Raw genomic sequence first — 18,476 nt, forward strand, 5'->3', positions numbered from 1 at the left:
CATTGTGCCTCTGAGGCTGGAGGTGGCCCACATCCACTGAGGCCAGTAGCCATTGATAGACCTCTTTATTTGTCTAAGCCGCTTAAAGCCATCCATGCTAGTGGCCATCACCACATCCTATGGCGAAGGATTCCATAGATTAATTCTGCGCTGTGTGAAAAAGTACATCCTCTTCTTGTCGGTTCTAAATTTCCTGACCTTCAGTTTCATGGGGTGACCCCTGGTTCTAGTGTGGTGAGAGAGGGAGAAAGATTTTTGTCCACCCTTTCCACTCCATGCATAATTTTATAGACCTTGATCATTTCTCCCCTTAGTCGCCTCTTTTCCAAGGTAAAGAGCCCCAGATGCTGTAGCCTAGCCTCATAAGGAAGGTGCCCCAGGCCCCTGATCATCTTGCTTGCCCTCTTCTGCACCTTTTCTAATGACTCCTAGCATGGAATTGGCCTTTTCCACAGCTGCCACACATTGAGTCGACACTTTCAATGAGTTGTCCCCCATGACCCCAAGATCTCACTCCTGGTCAGTCACTGACAGCTCAGATCCCATCAGCTTGACCTGCTACATTCTCCACAAAGCTGCTGCTCTTGTAGTCTACCCGTTTTTACATTTGGAAACTGAGGACTCACAAATAATAATTTTAAAAGGCTCCTTTGCCTATAGCCTCTCTCCACATTGCCTTTCTGTTTACAGTGCAACACGGGAGAGTGGTGCATGTTCTAAATTTTACTCTGAAGTCATATGGGAGCAGTGATGAGGTCTGGCCTGAGTCCTCCATGAACTGAATATGCTTCCAAGAATATGATGCAGAATCGTCCACAGCTCACAGGAGTTCTGTGGCCAACAGGTCCACGAAGTAAGGGTTTGCAGAAAGCAGGCAGTTTGAAAACTGCGGAACTAAGGACAGGACACTACAGCGTTGTTGCAAATACCTTGCTCACATTTATTTCTGTGTACTGAGTACCAGCAAAGACCTTTGGACATCATGCTGCTTTATGTCAGTCGCTGTGCACAGATGGGTAGAGGCAATATTTCTGATGTGCTCTTTCCTGGCAGGGACCAAATCCGAACTTGCTGTTGGTGTCGGTGGTCCCCAACCATGAGCATGCTTTTTGCATGCCAGCCTCCATTTTTTAAGGTTGTTTAAAACCCAGGGATTATTTAAGATGTTTATATTTCAGGTGGAAAAGAAATGAGTGCTTGGAAGTGTGAGAGAAGCCTGTCTAATTGGAGCCCCTTGAGTCACCAATATGTCCTGATGTAGAATGGGTGTCCATTATGTTCTGTGATAGGTGTGGACCTCTTGTTCTCGACTGAGAACGAGTGTTGGAAGGCCAGCCTGAGCCATGAGGGCTATAGGTAATTGGTGTGTTCTTACTTGTATATATAATTAAGATAATTGCATGCCATAACTTTCCCTGATCTCAGGGAACACAGTGCTTCAGGCCACGGTAGCTGGAGAGAACCGGGTAATTTATCTGTACTACAGTCCTGCCTTCTAAGCTGCTGCTCCGGGGTAGAGATGTTTCATCATGGCCTATCCTTGGGGTACAATACAAGGCATGAATTTGAAGCTCATTTTTTGATTTGGATTGAAGGATACACTAAAAAACTGCCCCTCACTTTTATTACTCCGGAAATGATGTGGCTCATTTGCTTAATATTTTGTGACTCTGAACTTGGTTGTTGGCAATAGTGTCCCATGAAAAGCTGCTGTTTTGCTTTTTAAAAGGTGAAATAAAGTTTGTCAGTAGAAAAAAGCGGTACCAATAGAAAGAAGTGGTTCAGATTTCTTAAGTATGATAAGCAACACACCTGGCATCTAGACTAGGATATTCAGAGGTAGAGTTATTTAATAAAGCTTTTGTTTTTCTGAGGCAGTCCTGTTTCTGTTCTAAGTATGTTACTTGTAAAGAGGATAAAGAGAAGCCAGTTTACCCCCGTCTTCCACAATGTCTGTCACTAAGTTCAATAATCTTGTCAAGTGTCCCCTTGTCTGGCTCTTAGATCCAAAGAAAACCTGTGTTAGTGTGTGTGGTTCCCTTGTAGTATGTACAACCAGCATTGTTCCCTCTAACAGGGATTCCCAGACATTGTGGACTACAATCCCCATAATCCCCAGCCAAAGGCCATTACATCTGGGGATGCTGGGAGTTGTAGTCAACAGCATCTGGGAATCCCTGCTAGAGTGAACACTGACACCCAGTGTTTTGAAAGGCTGATGCTATCTTGAGTCATCTTAGGTCAAATCTTTATATAGACCCAGCTGAGGTCCTGCTAACCTCTGCAAACCCGAATAGGATCTGCAGATGGCTGGGCTTGTTAGATTGCGAAACTTGGCTGCATTTGGTGCCTCGTAGAGTCAGAGGATCGCAGGATGCATTTAATGGTAGAAATCTGAAGATGGATTCTCCAGTGTTGTTATGTGGCAGGCATCCATTCCTGGCCTCTGCCTTGCAGGGTTGAGACAGAGAGAGCAATCTAAACTCTTGGCTCCTTTCAGCCAAGCAGCCTTCTTCCAAGAAACTCCGGTGCCCACTGAGGCCGCTTCCATGCCGGGAAATGGTGCTCGTTCCAAGCCCCTGTACTTGACGCTGGCAGATGCCTCCAGAAATGTTTGGCATGAAATGAGTCCCACCTCCTCCCTCAGACCATGAATCTCTGAGGTCATTTAAGTTGAACGCTGGATAAATTGCACAGCCCAGGCTTTTTGCTTTGGACAGTGAGCAACCTTTTGGAAAGCTTTGCTGCTTTACTGTTTAAAGGGATATCAGCACAAGAAAACTACTGTAATAATAATTTAAAAAAAACCTTAGCCCTCTCTTCTAAATAAGGAAACTGGGTGTGGTTATATTTATTATTTCCAGGGCTTTGTCTTTGCAGCTAAAAGTTTCTCATACTAACTCTGAAGCCTCTGTCCTTAAATGCTGGACTAGATGTATTTTTCCCACTCCTGTACGTGAACAGGCATTTAAGGTGCCAGGACTTTAATCTTCCTCTTAGTGTCATGTGGGTTTTCAAGCCCGAATTTGCAAAATAAGGTACATGCTGGAGTTACAGCATCTGCTCTCTTGATTGCTGTTGGATTGGGATGTTCTGAAAGGAAAGGTCTGTTCTCTTACGTGCAGCTGTCATCCTTATGAAGAATACGGGCCGTTCCCTTACAATCAGGGGTGTTCAGCATCCTTGCGTTGTTCTCCGTCCTTTTGCTGATTGCTGAAAATAATATTGAAAAATGCTTATCATTTCTAAGATTTCTATTTTGTGGTAGCAAGGTATGTTAGCCTGTATAAAGGCTGCATAGGAATCTACCTTATACTGAGTCAGACCATTAGTCCATCTAGCTCAGTATCGTCTGCATGGACTGCCAGCGGCTTCTACAAGGTTTCAGGCAGGAGTCTCTCTCCGTCGGTGTTCTTTCTAATTTTTTTCATTTGTGTGCGGAGTGAATTTTGTTCTGGGTGGCAGTATCAAGGCAGTGTGTGCACACGTGCATTCAGAATAGAGCCTTCCTGATTCGACCTGAGTGGGTTCTAAAATTAAGTGAGCGGACATCAAAAAACCTGAGAGTGCACACAGGTGCACACCCCTTAGAGGTAGTGATGTGCACAGACCGGTCCAGAGGTCATTCTACAGACCTCCGGACCGGTCCGGACATGGGCAGTTCGGAGTTTGGGCGGATTGGGGTGGGGGTTCCTTTAAGGGCTTATAACTATACTGCCTTGGGCCCCCCTCCGAGGCAAGTCACATGACTGATTCCCTCAGCCGTGCACCTGCCCGGTCTTCCTTCAGTTGTATTCATGTGAGTCTTAAGACCTGGAGCTACCAGAACAGCATGTCTTTCTCTAGTACCATTAAATGACTTGCATTGTCCACAATTTACAAAACCTTTAAAAAAATAATTTAGGATGATGTTCTTTTGTGGCATATGCTTTTTGTTACCACTGTTCAGCCTCATTTAAGATTTCTTTACTTCATGAGCTGAACTTCTGTGAGGGGGGGCCATTTTAAAATATTGTCTTTGGGCCCACTCCAACCTTGCTACGCCCCTGGGGTTTTGTGGGGCTTATTTCCAAATAAGCATGCATAGGATTGATGCCTTGATTAGATTAGGTTATACTGGGTGGAAAATGTATTTCTGGATGCACTAGGGTTGCTGGGTCAAAGAAATGATTGTTCCCCATGTTCTTGAAAACACAAAAGCTAAGCTTTCCCCAACTCCTCCTCCCGCATTAAGTGGGATTCCTGGTTCCTTGTCAGGTGGAGAGCAGTAGCAAAGGGAACCATGGTAGTCTTTGTATTCCAAAGCTGAAGGATAATTTTATTGGTGAAAAGCCAATAGAAGTCTGATTGGGTTGTGTTACCTAGTGGTTGGGGGGCATATTGGGAGAGACTGTGTTCGATTGGTTATGTGGGCTGCCAAAGTAAAATGCTGTTTTGAGGAAGTAGTGGTATATACTGCTGTTCCTGCCACATTTCGATAGAGGCACAATGAATTTGCTGTGTTTTCCATGTAAGCTTCACACCTGCTCATCCTGGCTTGGAGAAAGCTGGTGAAATTTTGATTTCAGGACCATTGGGAATAACAGATGTGATGGTCAGGGCCCTAAACCACCTTGAGATTGTTTTTAAAGAAAAGCGATATATAAATTCAAATATAAATAAATGAAATAAATAATAAGTCTCAAGCAGAATGAATGAGTTGGTTTCTGTTGCCTTTCTGGATCAACCTACAGGGAATTTTCTTTACAGCCCTCTTGTTCAGTTGCTGACTCCTGCCCTAAGCCTTGCTTTTGGGATCTCAAATCTAGTAGTTTTCTGCCTGCTTCTAACTCAGTTCATTCAAAAGCCGATACGTCAGCTGCGCCCATTTCTGGAGGAAAATATCCTTAAAACAGAGCCACCTCCAGGCTCGACTACTGTAATGCTCTCTACATGAGGCTGCCTTCGTATGTAGTCCAGAAACTACGGTTGGTGCAAAATGCCGCAGCCAGACTGGTCTTCAGGGTAACCCAAAGGGACCATATAACACCAGTCTTAAAAGAACTGCACTGGCTGTCAGTATGCTTCCGAGCAAAATACAAAGTTCTGGTTATTACTTATAAAGGCCTCAGTGGCTTGGTTCCAGGGTATTTAAGAAAGCATCTTTATCATGAACTCGCCCGCCTAGTAAGATCATCTGGGGAGGTCCAGTCATGGCTGCCGTTGGCTCTGTCTGGTGGCTATGTGGGACTGGGCCTTCTCTGTGGCTGCCCTGGGGCTCCGGAATGCACTCCCTGTTAAAATCAGAGTTTCTCCATCTCTGGCTGTTTAAAAACAAACAAACAAAAGCCCTTAAGATGCACCTGTTTTCTCAGGTTTTAATTAATTTGGATTGGTTTTATATCATAATTGTTGTAATCATTTTAAATTTGTATTATATGTCATCATATTATATTACAGATAATTATATTTGTTGTATTTTAACTTACGTACACTGCCTAAGGATGCACATGTCAGGTGGTATAAAAGTATGATCGATAGATACATAAATAAAGGTGGCCCTCATTATTTGTCGGGGTTCCGTTCTCGCCTATAGGCACAAATACAGAAACCATGAGTAACAAAAGCTTATCCTTAAGGGAATTTGTGGTTAGGTTCCTACACACACACAAAGGCTAAAAATGGAGTACGGAGTGGGGGGAAGCATAAATAAGAGAAATCTAAAGTACTCTACCTTGCTCTCCAGGTCTTCAGCAATGCCCCCCCCACCTTCCTCCAATTTTCAGAAAAAATTGCAGGAAATATTTTTAAAAGGGCCACAAAATGGCTTTGCACTGTAAAAGGGTGGCCAGAAATGACTTCAGAGAAGTCATTTCTGGCTACTCAAACCCACAAATAAGTGAATTTTTGCTTATAACTATACTGCGGATAAAGAAACGGGGTCTCGTAAGACCCTTTCATGGTTGTTGAAACTGTGGATAATGAGGGGCACCTGTAAAAGATTTTGGATACAGGTGATCTGTTGCCCAATTCAGACATTATGCTGCATAGATATTTGTACACTCATACATGTGTTTGTGTGAATGGCTGTACCTGTGTTCATTTTAAAAGTGAACCTGAATATAGGCCCTTTAAATGCATGGTACAGATAGGAAGTGTACCTTTGTATCTGTGTTCAGTATATGTGAATGACTATACCTGTGTACAGATCTGTACCTGTTCACACTGTACACGTGTATGGGTGTTGAACTTAATGTGTGAATGGGCCTTGATGTCGGAGCATTCTGCTGTGTAGAACACCATCATAGTGAATTGGAATCCCTGCTCCCAGTGGGGGCCATTCACACACCACATGGTATTCAACCCAGCTTTGTCATCACTGTATGATTGGCAGAGATCCCCTTCACACATTTTATTTTTCTCTTGACTTCTGCTCCCTTACAAGGAACCCATGTCTGTCCTGATTTCTTCTGCAGTCACAGCCAAATCACTGCTTGATTGTGTGATATATATGTATATATTTTTATGCAGGTAAGTGTACTTGATTAGCTATAGATCTGCGTTGAGTGTGTCCTCCCTCTGCATAATGTGTGAAATAGTCCAAGGAAGTGCAGCCAATCATGTCATCTCAACAGCTGCAGTTTCCTTTGGTGTAGCTGTCAGTATGGTATTAACAACAAAGTGGCACCTTAAAACCCAATTCACACATTATGTTGAATGTACACACAATCCGTGTACACTGTACAGTAAATACACATACAGATCTATATTCTCATGTTATGTCCAGTGCACTTAGAGCAGTACACTATCTGTACCCTGCATCTGAGGGGGCTAGTACCTAGCTTCATTTTAAAAGTTAACACATGTATAGTCATTCACACACAGACATTTACATGTGTATAGACATCTGTACTCATGTGCAGCCTAATATAATGTCTGCATAGGACTAAAGGCAAGCACTTTTATTGTAGCATAAGCTTTTGTGAGCTGCAGTCCACGAAAGCTTCTGTTAAAACAAATTTGTTAGCTTTCAAAGTATCACAGGACTCTTGGTTGTTTACGCTTAGGAATGGACCTTAGAGTCAGTCCTATGCCCTTCTACTCAGAAGGAAGTTCTTTGAGCATCCTCCTAGCAATGTGTATATAAGCTTGCATTAATGTACTGTACAATCTTACTCTTTTTACTGAGATGCAAATACTACTAGTTTCAATGAAACTTATCCCGGGCAGGTGTGTATATAGACCAGGCCTGCTTAACTTTGGCCCCCTAGCTGTTTTTGGACTACAACTCACATAATCCACAGCCATAGTGGCCAGTAATCGGGGATTATGGAAGTCGTAGGCAGTGCATCTGTGTGCGGAATGAGTTTTGTTCTGGGCGGCAATATCAAGGCACTGTGTGCGCATTTGCATTCAGAGTGGGGCCTTCCTGTTTCAACCTGAGTGGGATCTAAAATTAACTGAGTGGACATCAGAAAACTTGTGAGCGTGTGCATGCCATAGTGGGAACAGCGGTCATGGGCCAACATCTGCAGGAGGGCCGAAGTTGAGCATTCCTGGTATAGACTCAGAGAATCATAGAGGCCTTGGAGGCCTTCTAGTCCCACCCTTTGCTTAGCTCACATAAACAATGGTTTGCTGTCTAGTCTGCACTTTTCTGAGCATTGCTGTGCTGGGATCACAGTCGTTGCTTAATGGTACGAGTGGTGAAAGTGCGCAATTTCCTGCACATGTAATTTGAATTTAAAACTTACATTGTCTAAACCAGATTTCTTTTTCTTTTTCTTTTAAATATAGCTCCCTTCTTCTTCAAACCTAACTATAGCCTTGGGAAGTAAAAGGAGGACATGGTGCATTTTGTGGCCTCTTTTCCTCTTCTCTCCCCCCCACCCCACCTCCCGCTTTTGGCGGTGATTTTGTTCTATCTTAAAATGGAAAGTCTACTGAGAGGAGGTTATTTTTCCTGTTCAAAGTAATTACATGCTAGGCTGCCATTCACTGGCTTTTGCCACAAGCTCACTCCCTGCCTCCCCCCGCCCCCCCATATATCTTGCCTGGCATGCTGTGTCAAGGAGGACGAGGCAGCCAAATATAATAAGTCGTTAGGCTGAGAAGCACAGAGTGCCCTGTGATTAGCCCAATAATTATTGCACAGTGTGCAGATCCAGCTGTGGTTGGGTATTCTTGTTTCCCCCTTTTCAGCCTAGCAACATGAGAAGTATGCTGCAGTCTCCTTCTGAGGGCTTGCAGTTGGTTGATGTGGCTCCATTTTATCCCCCCCCCCGCCACCCCCGAAGCCTGGCTTTGGTTGTGAGAGCGTGTGTTGTGCCTCCAGGGATCTCTGCTGGGTTTTCCAGTAATCGTTGCTGACACATGAGCAGCCAGAAAGATGGCAAGAGATGGCTCAACACACATGGTTTCCCTGACCTGATATTTCTTTCTCTTCTTGAACGACTTTGGGGTGGACGTGTCAGGCTGGGCCAAGACCTTGGCATGCTGTAGCAGAACCCAGACACGGAGTCTGAGTTTTCCATCTCGGGGTCCCTGGAATGAAGCAGGCCGGAGGCTGGGCTCTCTTGACCAGTATTTATACCTGGTCCGGCTGATCCATTGCTCTCCTACTGCCTGTCAGTCACAGCTAAGAAAATAAGAACCACCTTGCTGGAGCAGGCCCAGGTCCTATCTAATCCAGCTTCTTCACCCACCAGAGGAAGCCCACAAGCAGGAGATGAAGATATGCCCCCTCTTCTGTTGCTGTTGCCCTGCAACTGGTGTTCAGAAGTATCCTGCCCCTGGACTGAGAGGTAGCCTATAGCCATCAAGACTAGTAGCCGCTGATCAGTTGCTATGTTCATCCTTGCCCACTGGACAGATTTTGATGCCTTTTGAAGGTCTAGAGCTGTGAGGCTGGTCTTGTGGTGGTAAGTTTGACTTGTCCCCTTAGCTAAGCAGGGTCCACCCTGGTTGCATTTGAATGGGAGACTAGAAGTGTGAGCACTGAAAGATATTCCCCTCAGGGGATAGAGTGACTCTGGGAAGAGCATCTAGGCTCCAAGTTCCCTCCCTGGCAGCATCTCTAAGATAGGGCTGAGAGAGATTCCTGCCTGCAACCTTGGAGAAGCCGCTTCCAGTCTGTGAAGACAATATTGAGCTACATAGACCACTGGTCTGACTCAGTATATGGCAGCTTCCTATGTTCCGGTTCCAGGCTGGGTAATATGCAAATGCCCCATGTGCATGCACGGAAGTCAAACAAATGACCTCCATGTATTTGCAAGATCCCGAGCTGGCCCTGGACACTCGGGGGTGGGGGGAGAGGCAGACAGGGATCATGGGGAGTTGTTCCCCCCCCTTCCCTGTGGTTCCCAGTGTGGCAACTGTTTTTAACCCTCCTTATGCGTGGTAGGGGCTTCGAACAAGGCCCGAGCTGGTTTGGCTGGTTCAGCCCAACCGGGAACCAAACCAGACTCGGTTCATTTCAAGGTCAAGCCTTCAAACCAGGTCGAGTGAGCCAGCTCAATTTCGAGCCAGCTTGCACACCCCCAAAGTTCAGTAAAGTTAGGGAAAGCTGCCTGAACTTCTCCTCTGCTTTGCTTCTCTGGTGTTACAGCATGGGGCAGTCTGGGAAGGCTTAGACTAGGTGTTCCTCTAGTAATGTTTATATTGATAAAGTTCAAGGATACACAGCGTGCCAAACAATGAGGGTTTTGCTGGGCATGCCAGGGTGTTGTCATCCTGGCCAGCTGCCAGAACAAGAGGATCCAAGATGGAAACAAAACCTGAGTTTTCTATGTCGTCATTGTGTTGCTGCTGTGCTAATTGGTGTGAGGGGGTGGAAAAGACACCGTGCACATCCTCGTGTAAAGGTGAAATGTGCTGTCAAGTCAATTTCAACTCCTGGCACCCACAGAGCCCTGTGTTTTTCTTTGGTAGAGTACAAGAGGGGTTTGCCATTGCCTCCTCCCGTGCAGTGTGAGATGATGCCTTTCAGCATCTTCCTGTATCGCTGCTGCCTGATATAGTACCAGTGGGGATTCGAACTGGCAACCTTCTGCTTCTTAGTCAAACATTTCCCTGCTGCGCCACTTAAGGTGACCTGCACATCTTCAGAGGGACTCTGAAACCTACTTCCTGTCAAAGGGGAAGGCAGCTATGGACATGGGCTTTGCGATTAGGCCCTTTACAAAAAGAAAGAGCTCGGATCAGCTTAGGGTTGGGGAAGAAGTGCTCTGTGTGGAGTGAAGTGGTCTGACTTCAGGAGAGCTGGTCTTGTGTTAGCAAGCATGACTTGTCCCCTTAGCTAAGCAGGGTCCGCCCTGGTTACATATGAAATTGAGACTAGAAGTGTGAGCACTGCAAGATATTCCCCTCAGGGGATGGAGCTGCTCTGGGAAGAGCATCTAGGTTCCAAGTTTCCTCTCTGGCAGCATCTCCAAGATAGGGCTGAGAAAGATTCCTTCCTGCAATCTTGGAGAAGCCGTTGCCAGTCTGTGAAGACAATACTGAGCTGGATAGACCAATGCTCTGACTTGGTATATGACAGCCTCCTATGTTCCTATAAGGGAAGACAAATGTCCTTGGGCCACTGTTGAAAGCACCCAGCCACCAAACAAAGCAGCACCTGGGAAGGAGTGCTGTAGGGTGCTGGCCACTCCCCTTGCATATGTGCATGCGTATGATGATGCAGGGGGCGTGGCTGGCATACCTGGGCCACAGTGGCGACCACGCCCCCTCATCAGTGGCATACACACACCTGAGGCAGATCAGCCGCATTTATTCATAGGGTTGTTGAGAAGATAGAAGGGAGAGCCGTGAGCTTCTTGGAGGGTGTGGGACACAAATGTTTTCAATCTTTTATGGAAAACTCCCTGATTGTCTGAGGGGAGGCAAATTAATGTGAAATCATACAATACCTTCCTGCAGAGCTGGAAAAACAAAGCAGGCCTATGTCCAGTGTCAGGATATTCTGGTCCCCTTGATAAATGATTTTATCAAGACCTCCCATTGTGAAGTTAGTTTTGTTTTTCAGTCTCCCGTTGCATGGGAAAGCCTTACAATGGGAATGCCGGTAAAGCACGACCTCTTGCCTGTAAAAAGAAGCACAGAGTGGCTTAAAATACTTTTCTGCTCTCAAAGAGAATTAGAAAATAACTTCCAAAGGAGAATGACAAATGCTAAAGCCCACAAACAATGATTCAGCGGCAAAGAACCCCTTTATTTTGGCATGCTTTGAGATAGATTCTAAAAATAGACCCCTGTAGTTCTTTCCTGGTTTCTGAAGGGGTAACAAATGGTAAAATTACAGGAGAACCTCGTTACTTGCGGGAGTTCCATTCCTCGTCTACTATTATCAGTAACTAGTAATTTTAAGCCCGTTAGATTAACGGGTGCTAGTAGACCGCCCCCGCCAGCGGGCCCAGTCCTTCCGCCACAGCCCCCGCCGCCAGCGGGCCCAGTCTCCCTGGCGTGGCGGCCGCCGCCCTCGGGCCCAGTCTCCTTGCCATGGCGGCTGCCGCCATTGGGGCCAGTCGCCCCGCCACGGCTGCCACCGCTTCGCCTGCATTCCTGCCGCCGCGGCGGCCGCCGCCATCAGGGCCAGTCGCCCCCCCCCCGCGGCCACAGCTGCCTCGCCCGCACTCTTCTCCCTGCCTTGGCGGCGGCCGCTTCTCCTCGGCCTGCTGCTTCTCCTCCTCCCGGCCCCAACATGGCTGCCATGTCTCTGCGGCTGTATCTTTCTCGGATGTTCTGGGCATGTGCTCTGCGCATGCCCAGAACGGCCGAGAAAGACACGGGCAGGAAGCCACGGGATTACACCATGGCTCTTTATTATAGAGGATGGAACTGTGAGTAATGAAGTATTAGGTCTATGGGGAAAGCGGGGTTAGGTTCCAGGGTGGAGCCCCCAAAGGATCAGAACTTAGAATATAAGAACAGCTCTGCTGGATCAGGCCCAAGGCCCCAGCAAGTCCAGCATCCTTTGTCACACAGTGGCCCACCAGATGCCACTGGAAGCCTACAGGCAGGAGTTGAGGGCATGCCCTCTCTCCTGCTGTTACTCCCCTGCAACTGGTACTCAGAGGCATCCTGCCTTTGAGGCTGGAGGTGGTCTATATCCCTCCGGCTAGTAGCCGTTGATAGACCGCTCCTCCATGAAGTTATCCAAACTCCTCTTAAAGCCATCCGGGTTGTTGGCTGTCACCACATCTTGTGGCAGAGAATTCCACAAGCCGATTATGCGTTGTGTGAAAAAGGACTTCAGTTTGTTGGTCCTAGATTTCCCGGCAATCAATTTCATGGGATGACCCCTGGTTCTAGTGTTATGGGAGAGGGAGAAAAATTTTTCTCTGTTCACTTTCTCCACTCCATGCATGATTTTATAGACCTCTATCATGTCTCCCCGTAGTCGTCTTTTTTCCAAACTAAATAGCCCCAGGTGTTGTAGCCTTGCCTCCTAAGGAAGGTGCTCCAGGCCCCTGATCATCTTGGTTGCCCTCTTCTGTACCTTTTCCAGTTCTACAATGTCCTTTTTTAGATGTGACCAGAATTGTACGCAGTGTTCCAGATGTAGCCTCACCATAGTTTTGTTTATGGGCATTATAATATTAGTATTTTTCTTTCCAGTCCCCTTCCTAATGATCCCTGGCATGGAATTGGCCTTTTTCACAGCTGCCGCACATTGAATCAACACTTTTGAAGAGCTGTCCACCACAGCCCCAAGATCCCTCTCCTGGTCAGTCACTGACAGCTCAGATTCCATCAGCATATACTTGAAGTCAGGGTTCTTTGTCCCCCAGTGTGCATCACTTTACACTTGCCAACATTGAACCTCATTTGCCATCCCGTCGCCCACTCCCCCAGTTTGGAGAGATGGTTTTGGAGCTCCTCACAATCCGTTTGGGATTTCACCACCCGAAAGAGTTTGGTATCATCTGCAAATTTGGCCACCTCACTGCTGACCCCAACTTCTAGATCATTTATGAATAAATTAAAAAGCACTGGTCCCAGTACAGATCCCTGGGGGACCCCAGTTCTTACATGCCTCCACTGTGAAAACTCTCCATTTATTCCTACCTTCTGTTTCCTGTCCTTCAACCAGTTAGCAATCCACACATATACTTGTCCTCTTATCCCAAATTACTGTTGCATGCTCCATGGGACCTCCATGTGCCCATGCCCCACAAATGATAGAATGCTCCCCCAAGCTGCGAAAACTCTCAGGGGAGAAAGCCCGTTTTCTTCCAGAAATGAACCACAAAATGGCTCTTCCTTTCTCTTCCTGGTTTCCTCAAGACAAAATGGCGGCCTAATAGTAATGTTTTTAACCCATTAGTATCCACAGATATTGGACATGTGTGTCAATAAGACATGTAGATATGTGGAACCTCAAATAGCGGTACCTTGAATAATGAGGTTCTCCTGTATTGGTCAATCATTCCAAATTATTATTTATTATCATGTAAAGTGCCCCCAGCCTCTAAGACTCAGGTCAGTCTCACTGGTTTGTTTGTTTGTTTGTTTTGAGGAGGCCATGTGCCTTTCTATTCAGGTTCTTGAAATGCTGTCCCACTCTAGAGTGTTCCATGATAGGAACACAGCAGATATATCTACTGGGTTGAAAAAAAAAATTGCAGAAAAAAATGCCTCAATAGTGATTTTAAAAGGTTAACTCTGCAGAGGTCCTGCCCTGCATCCCTCCACCTTCTAGAAGTCTGGTTGGCAGGGAGATCTGATAGGCCTTCTCAGTAGTGGCACCTAGACTTTGGAACTCCTTGCCTCATGAAACCCACTTGGCTTTTTCTGACGCCTGGTCAAAGCATTTTTGTTTTGTCAGGTGTTCGAACTGAGGTGATAGTTTGTTTTCCACCTCTCTGAATATACCACTGCTTAGTTTTAAGTCTTTTATGGGAAGGTAAAATAAAAATGTATATAATTATTTTCCGCAGACATGCTTGTTCTGGATGTGTGGGATGTGTCCCGGCAGAGGCGCTGGACTGGCTGGGCAGCAGTTGGCCGCTTGGAGAGGGAAACGGCAAAGCGGAGAGGAAAGTGGGCAAGCGGCAAGGAGTTTGATGGCAATAGGTGGCAAGCGGGGAGGAAAGTGGGCTCCCTGAGGAGGAGGAAGGGCAGAGCTGGCGGGGAGAGAGGAGACTAGGGCTGGGGGAGGAACCAAGGCCCGGCCGCGGCAGGGTGAGGAGGCAGCTGGGCCTCCAGGAAAAGGAGGCGGGGGGAGGGGAGTGGGGCAGAAAGCTTGCGGGGGAGGGAGTGGGGCAGAGTGGGGGGAATGTACTGCCGCACAGATGCTCTGGACTGGGGCAGAAGTCTGGGGGGGAGGGGATTGGGGCAGAAGGTTTTGGGGGGAGAGGAATGGGCTGAAGGTGGGGGGGGAGTGTACTACCGCACAGATGTTCTGTGTGGCATCAGTTAGTAATAATTAACTAGCTGACCCCACACAGAGCATCTGTGTCCTCTTTGGGGCCGTCGGTTACCTCTCGCCCACCTTATGCCCCAGTCTCTGCTTCCGGGCCCAGCCGCCTCTCCTCCCCACTGTCACTTCTGCCCCCCCACTTTCTCCCCCCCCTCCTGGGCCTTGCCTCTGTGGCCGGGCCAGGTCCGCTACCTCTGGTTTCCGTGGCCGGGCCCCGGCGGTGGTGGCAACCAATGCTCCTTGGTGCGCCTCAGCCAATCAGGAGCATCCGCCGCCCATCCAATCAGCTGGGCTCTGGGATGCACATTCCAAGGCACACCCGGGAGAATTAATATAATAGACTAGTATTTTTCAGCCCGTTAAATTAATGGGCGCTAGTCTCTGCCCTCAACCACCGCCTCCTCCTGCCCGGGCCCACCGCCTCCTCTGGCTGAGAGTGGGGATTCTTTTCTGAGAGCCCCTCCCCTCCCCGCGGCCGGTTCGGTTCCGCGGCCGCTGCCTCTGGCCTTACTGCGGCGGCCACCGCCGCCAGCGGGCCCATTCTCCCTGCCGCGGCTGCTCGACCGTGCTTTGTACTCTGGCCGAGGCTGGGGCTCCGCCGCCATCTCAGCCGGCTTCCACCGCTGTCTCCTCCCCCCCCCCCCCGGCTTCGGCGGCGGCCGGGCTGGTCCCGCCGCTGCCGCATCTACTCTTCCCGGTCCCTTCTTCTCCTGTTCCCGGACCGGACCCGCCGCCGTCGCCATTGCCTCCCTGCGGCTGGGCCAGGTGCGCTGTCGCCGCCTCTGGCCTCCTGGGCGGGTGGAGAGTGCCGCCCCTGCCGCCAAGAGTGCTGGCCGCCCCTGCCGTCTTTCCCTGCCCGGCGGCCTTTCTGCAGCCGGGCGAACAACCGGCCAACATGGCCGCCTGGTGCCAGCAGTCGTGTCTCCCTCGGCCTGTTCTGGGCATGTGCTTCGCGCATGCCCAGAACAGCCCAGGGAGACACGGACGCAGGCATCAGCCTTCTAAGACACGGACGCACACCGAGCGATCTTATTATAGAGGATACTAGCTGATCTGGATACTAGTCATTCACACCCAAGCCTGTGTCAGCATAATGTGGCTCTGTTCTTGAAATGCATGCTTGCTTCTCCCTCTCCTTGCAGTTGAAATCATTGAGACTGAAAAATGCTTATCCTTGGATAGATTGCTCTTGTTCTTTGCGGAAGTCTTCTGTGGGCGAGATTCCACACTTCAGTGTTATAAGTCTCCTTGAGCTTTGAAAGTTAGGCCTTTCCTCTGCCTAAGTGCTGCTTGGGCTTCATGTATGCTGAAGCCGTTTTGGCTGAGTGGTTCTAACATCAGCATGTAGCCCGACTTCCCTGAAGGGCTCAGCTTACGTGACGAAATTGTTTAGTGCAGGAGTGGGCAGAAGATAGATTGGTAACTATTGGTAGCTCGCTGAGCAATTTTTAGTAGATTAGCTAGTGTTTCTAGGCCCATTCACACGTTATGTTCAACACTTGTACAACAAGTGTACACAGGTAGAGTCACTCACATGTTAAGTTGAACTCGGCTACCGCAGTACACTTCCTACCTGTTCATTTGAAGGGCATGTATCCAGGTTCACTTTTAAAGTGAACACAGGTACAATCATTTTCACAATTTGCACAGCATAATGTTTGAATTGGGCTTCTGACTCACGTATATCCAAAGATCAACACCAAAAGGGGGGTTATTTCCTTTTTCTGAACTTGGCTCTTAGATTCCTGATCTGTAGTAACCCATAGGTTGATTTGAAGGCATACCCAGTGTGTGGTATACGGGGTGGGGTGGGGTAGGTTATTGGTTTTGCTGCTGCCACTCTCTAAGCTACCCTTTTGCCCCTGGCTTTGGAGGTTGGACTTTGGATTTCTAGTAAAAGAAATGCAAAACTAGAGACTAGAAGTGTGAGCACTAAGATATTCCCCTCAGGGGATGGAGCCACTCTGGGAAGAGCAGCAGGTTTCAAGTTCCCTCCCTGGCTTCTCCAAGATAGGACAAGACTTTTTTTAGGACAAGATCTTTTTTTTAATTGAACCAACAAACTACCAAAGCATACAGTACGTTTCCAAAGCACAATTATATACAAAGTGGTTGTTTGTATGTGATATATCTACAAAGATTTACACACAAGGATTTGGAAACCCACAAGGTTATGAGGTATATGCAGGTAGTACTGTAACTCGAGGGTGGGGGATTACAAGGCACATCAGGTAATCGGGTGTGTGTGTGTGTGTTTACGTCCAACGTCCATTTCCACAATTTGTCCCATTGCTGTTTAGAAGAGATACTCTTGTCTTTTTGCACATAACCATACAAACTTTTCCAGAAGAGATTTACTGTCTCATCTGCGTGAACCTCTTGGTCGCGTCTTCCCTCCCTATTCCTATGCAGGAGCATTGCATAAATGACATACAGGTTTACTAACCTGATTACGAGAAGGGGGACGTTCCAATTCCCTAGTATGAGGGCACCCGTTCCATCCCGTTTCCTTGAAGGTTTCTTCCCAAGTCTGTTTTTCCAAATCAGGCCACTCTAACAGCTTGCTTACTCCCTGCCACACTCTTTTGGCTACCACACACACTTTTAAGAAATGTGAGTGGGTTTCCCTGAATGTTTTACCTAGCTCACTGGCTTTCCGTTTGCAGGTGATTTTAGGACACTCTTGCTCGTCCTCTGGGAGCCATGGCTTAGCCGCATTAAGTGGCAGTACTTGATGGTATAAGCGCCACCTTGTTTCCCAGACATGGAAAGGGACTTTTTTCTCCTTAAAGAGAGCGATAGGGTGATCGGGTTGCAGAGACTCCTGCCTGCAAACTTGGAGAAGCCAGTCTGTGAAGACAATACTGAGCTAGATAGACCAATGGTCTGACTCAGTATATGGCAGTTTCCTATGTTCCTATGCACATGTCTTCCCATGCCTGTCTTGGAGAAGAGGATTGGCACCTGCGTAAAGAGATCCTGGGGTCCATGGTGGAAGTGTGGTCTATGACTCTTCAAGAGCAGCTAGCTTTATTTGCTTAAGCTCATGTCATTACAAAGAGGGGAATAAACAAAATATTATCAGTCCATCATCTGAAGTCCTCACGCAAGATAAGTGATCTCCAGCAAACAAGATGCAGTGCTTGACCACCCAAGATGAGATACACATGATTTTCTTCAGAGAAATCTTTGCAGATCTGTAAGAGAGGCTTGCTGCTGTCTTCTCTAGTGATTGTGTATAGGATGACAGGACAGCCAGGCAGTAGATCTGTATAGATTGGGAAGCATCCAGACTTTTGAGGCAGCATTGCACCCTTGGCCATTTTGCTCTTCCTGTGAGCAGGAGGAGAGTTGTACTTCTACATGTGCAGATGCAGTTCTTAGATGTGTGAAACTATCCTGTTCATGGAAACAAAGAGAGCTGGTCTTGTGGCAGCAAGCATGAACTGTCCCCTTTGATGAGCAGTACCCACCCTGGTTTGCATTTGAATGTGAGACCTATAAGATATTTCCCTTAGAGGATGGGGCTGCTCTGTGAAGAGGGTCTGCCTGCTTGTATGCAGAAGGTTCCAAGTTCCCTCCCTGGCATCTCCAGAGAGGAAGGAGAGAGACTCCTGTCTGTAACCTTGGGGGGAAGATGCTTCCAGTCTGCGTAGACAGTACAGAGCTAGATGAACCAATGATCGGACGCTGTATAAGGTAGCTTTCTATGTTCCTATGAGAGATGGGGCTTTTTTGAGGACACACTGCAGCTTTGAGTTCACTCTCTGGGGAAGTTTTCTAGACCCCCTGTGTTTAAAGAAGTTAAGATTTCATTATTCCCTAAGGCTTTTAGTTTGAACATTTTAATCTATGCTTTTAAAATTGTGATTATTTTTGTATTAGCTTTAGGTCCTCTCAGTGATTTTATTTTATTTTACTTCTGTTAGCTGCCAGCTGCCTTACAAGGGTTTTAACCTGAAAGACGGGGTGTACTCCTTTTAAATAAGCAATACAAATGGTTAAATAAATAAAAATAGACATTTACAAACACAAATGTATACAAAATAAAAAAAAGTTTAATAAAAATGGA

General features: G+C 47.3%; 2 long non-coding RNA genes across 3 annotated transcripts in view; one reads left to right on the forward strand and one right to left on the reverse strand.

The window, feature by feature from the left end:
• The window catches only part of LOC128324953 (uncharacterized), a 180,500-nt gene that overhangs the window by 14,498 nt on the left and 147,526 nt on the right, over nt 1-18,476 (forward strand). The gene's annotated exons all lie outside the window — the stretch shown is intronic.
• Nucleotides 917-14,813, reverse strand: LOC128324952 (uncharacterized). Its single transcript, XR_008307178.1, has 3 exons — nt 14,597-14,813; nt 10,893-11,066; nt 917-3,213 (listed from the first exon to the last, which is right to left on the reverse strand). It is a non-coding gene; the product is annotated as an uncharacterized LOC128324952 (long non-coding RNA).

This window comes from Hemicordylus capensis, chromosome 4 (genome assembly GCF_027244095.1).
Source record: "Hemicordylus capensis ecotype Gifberg chromosome 4, rHemCap1.1.pri, whole genome shotgun sequence".
Classification (NCBI taxonomy): domain Eukaryota; kingdom Metazoa; phylum Chordata; class Lepidosauria; order Squamata; family Cordylidae; genus Hemicordylus; species Hemicordylus capensis.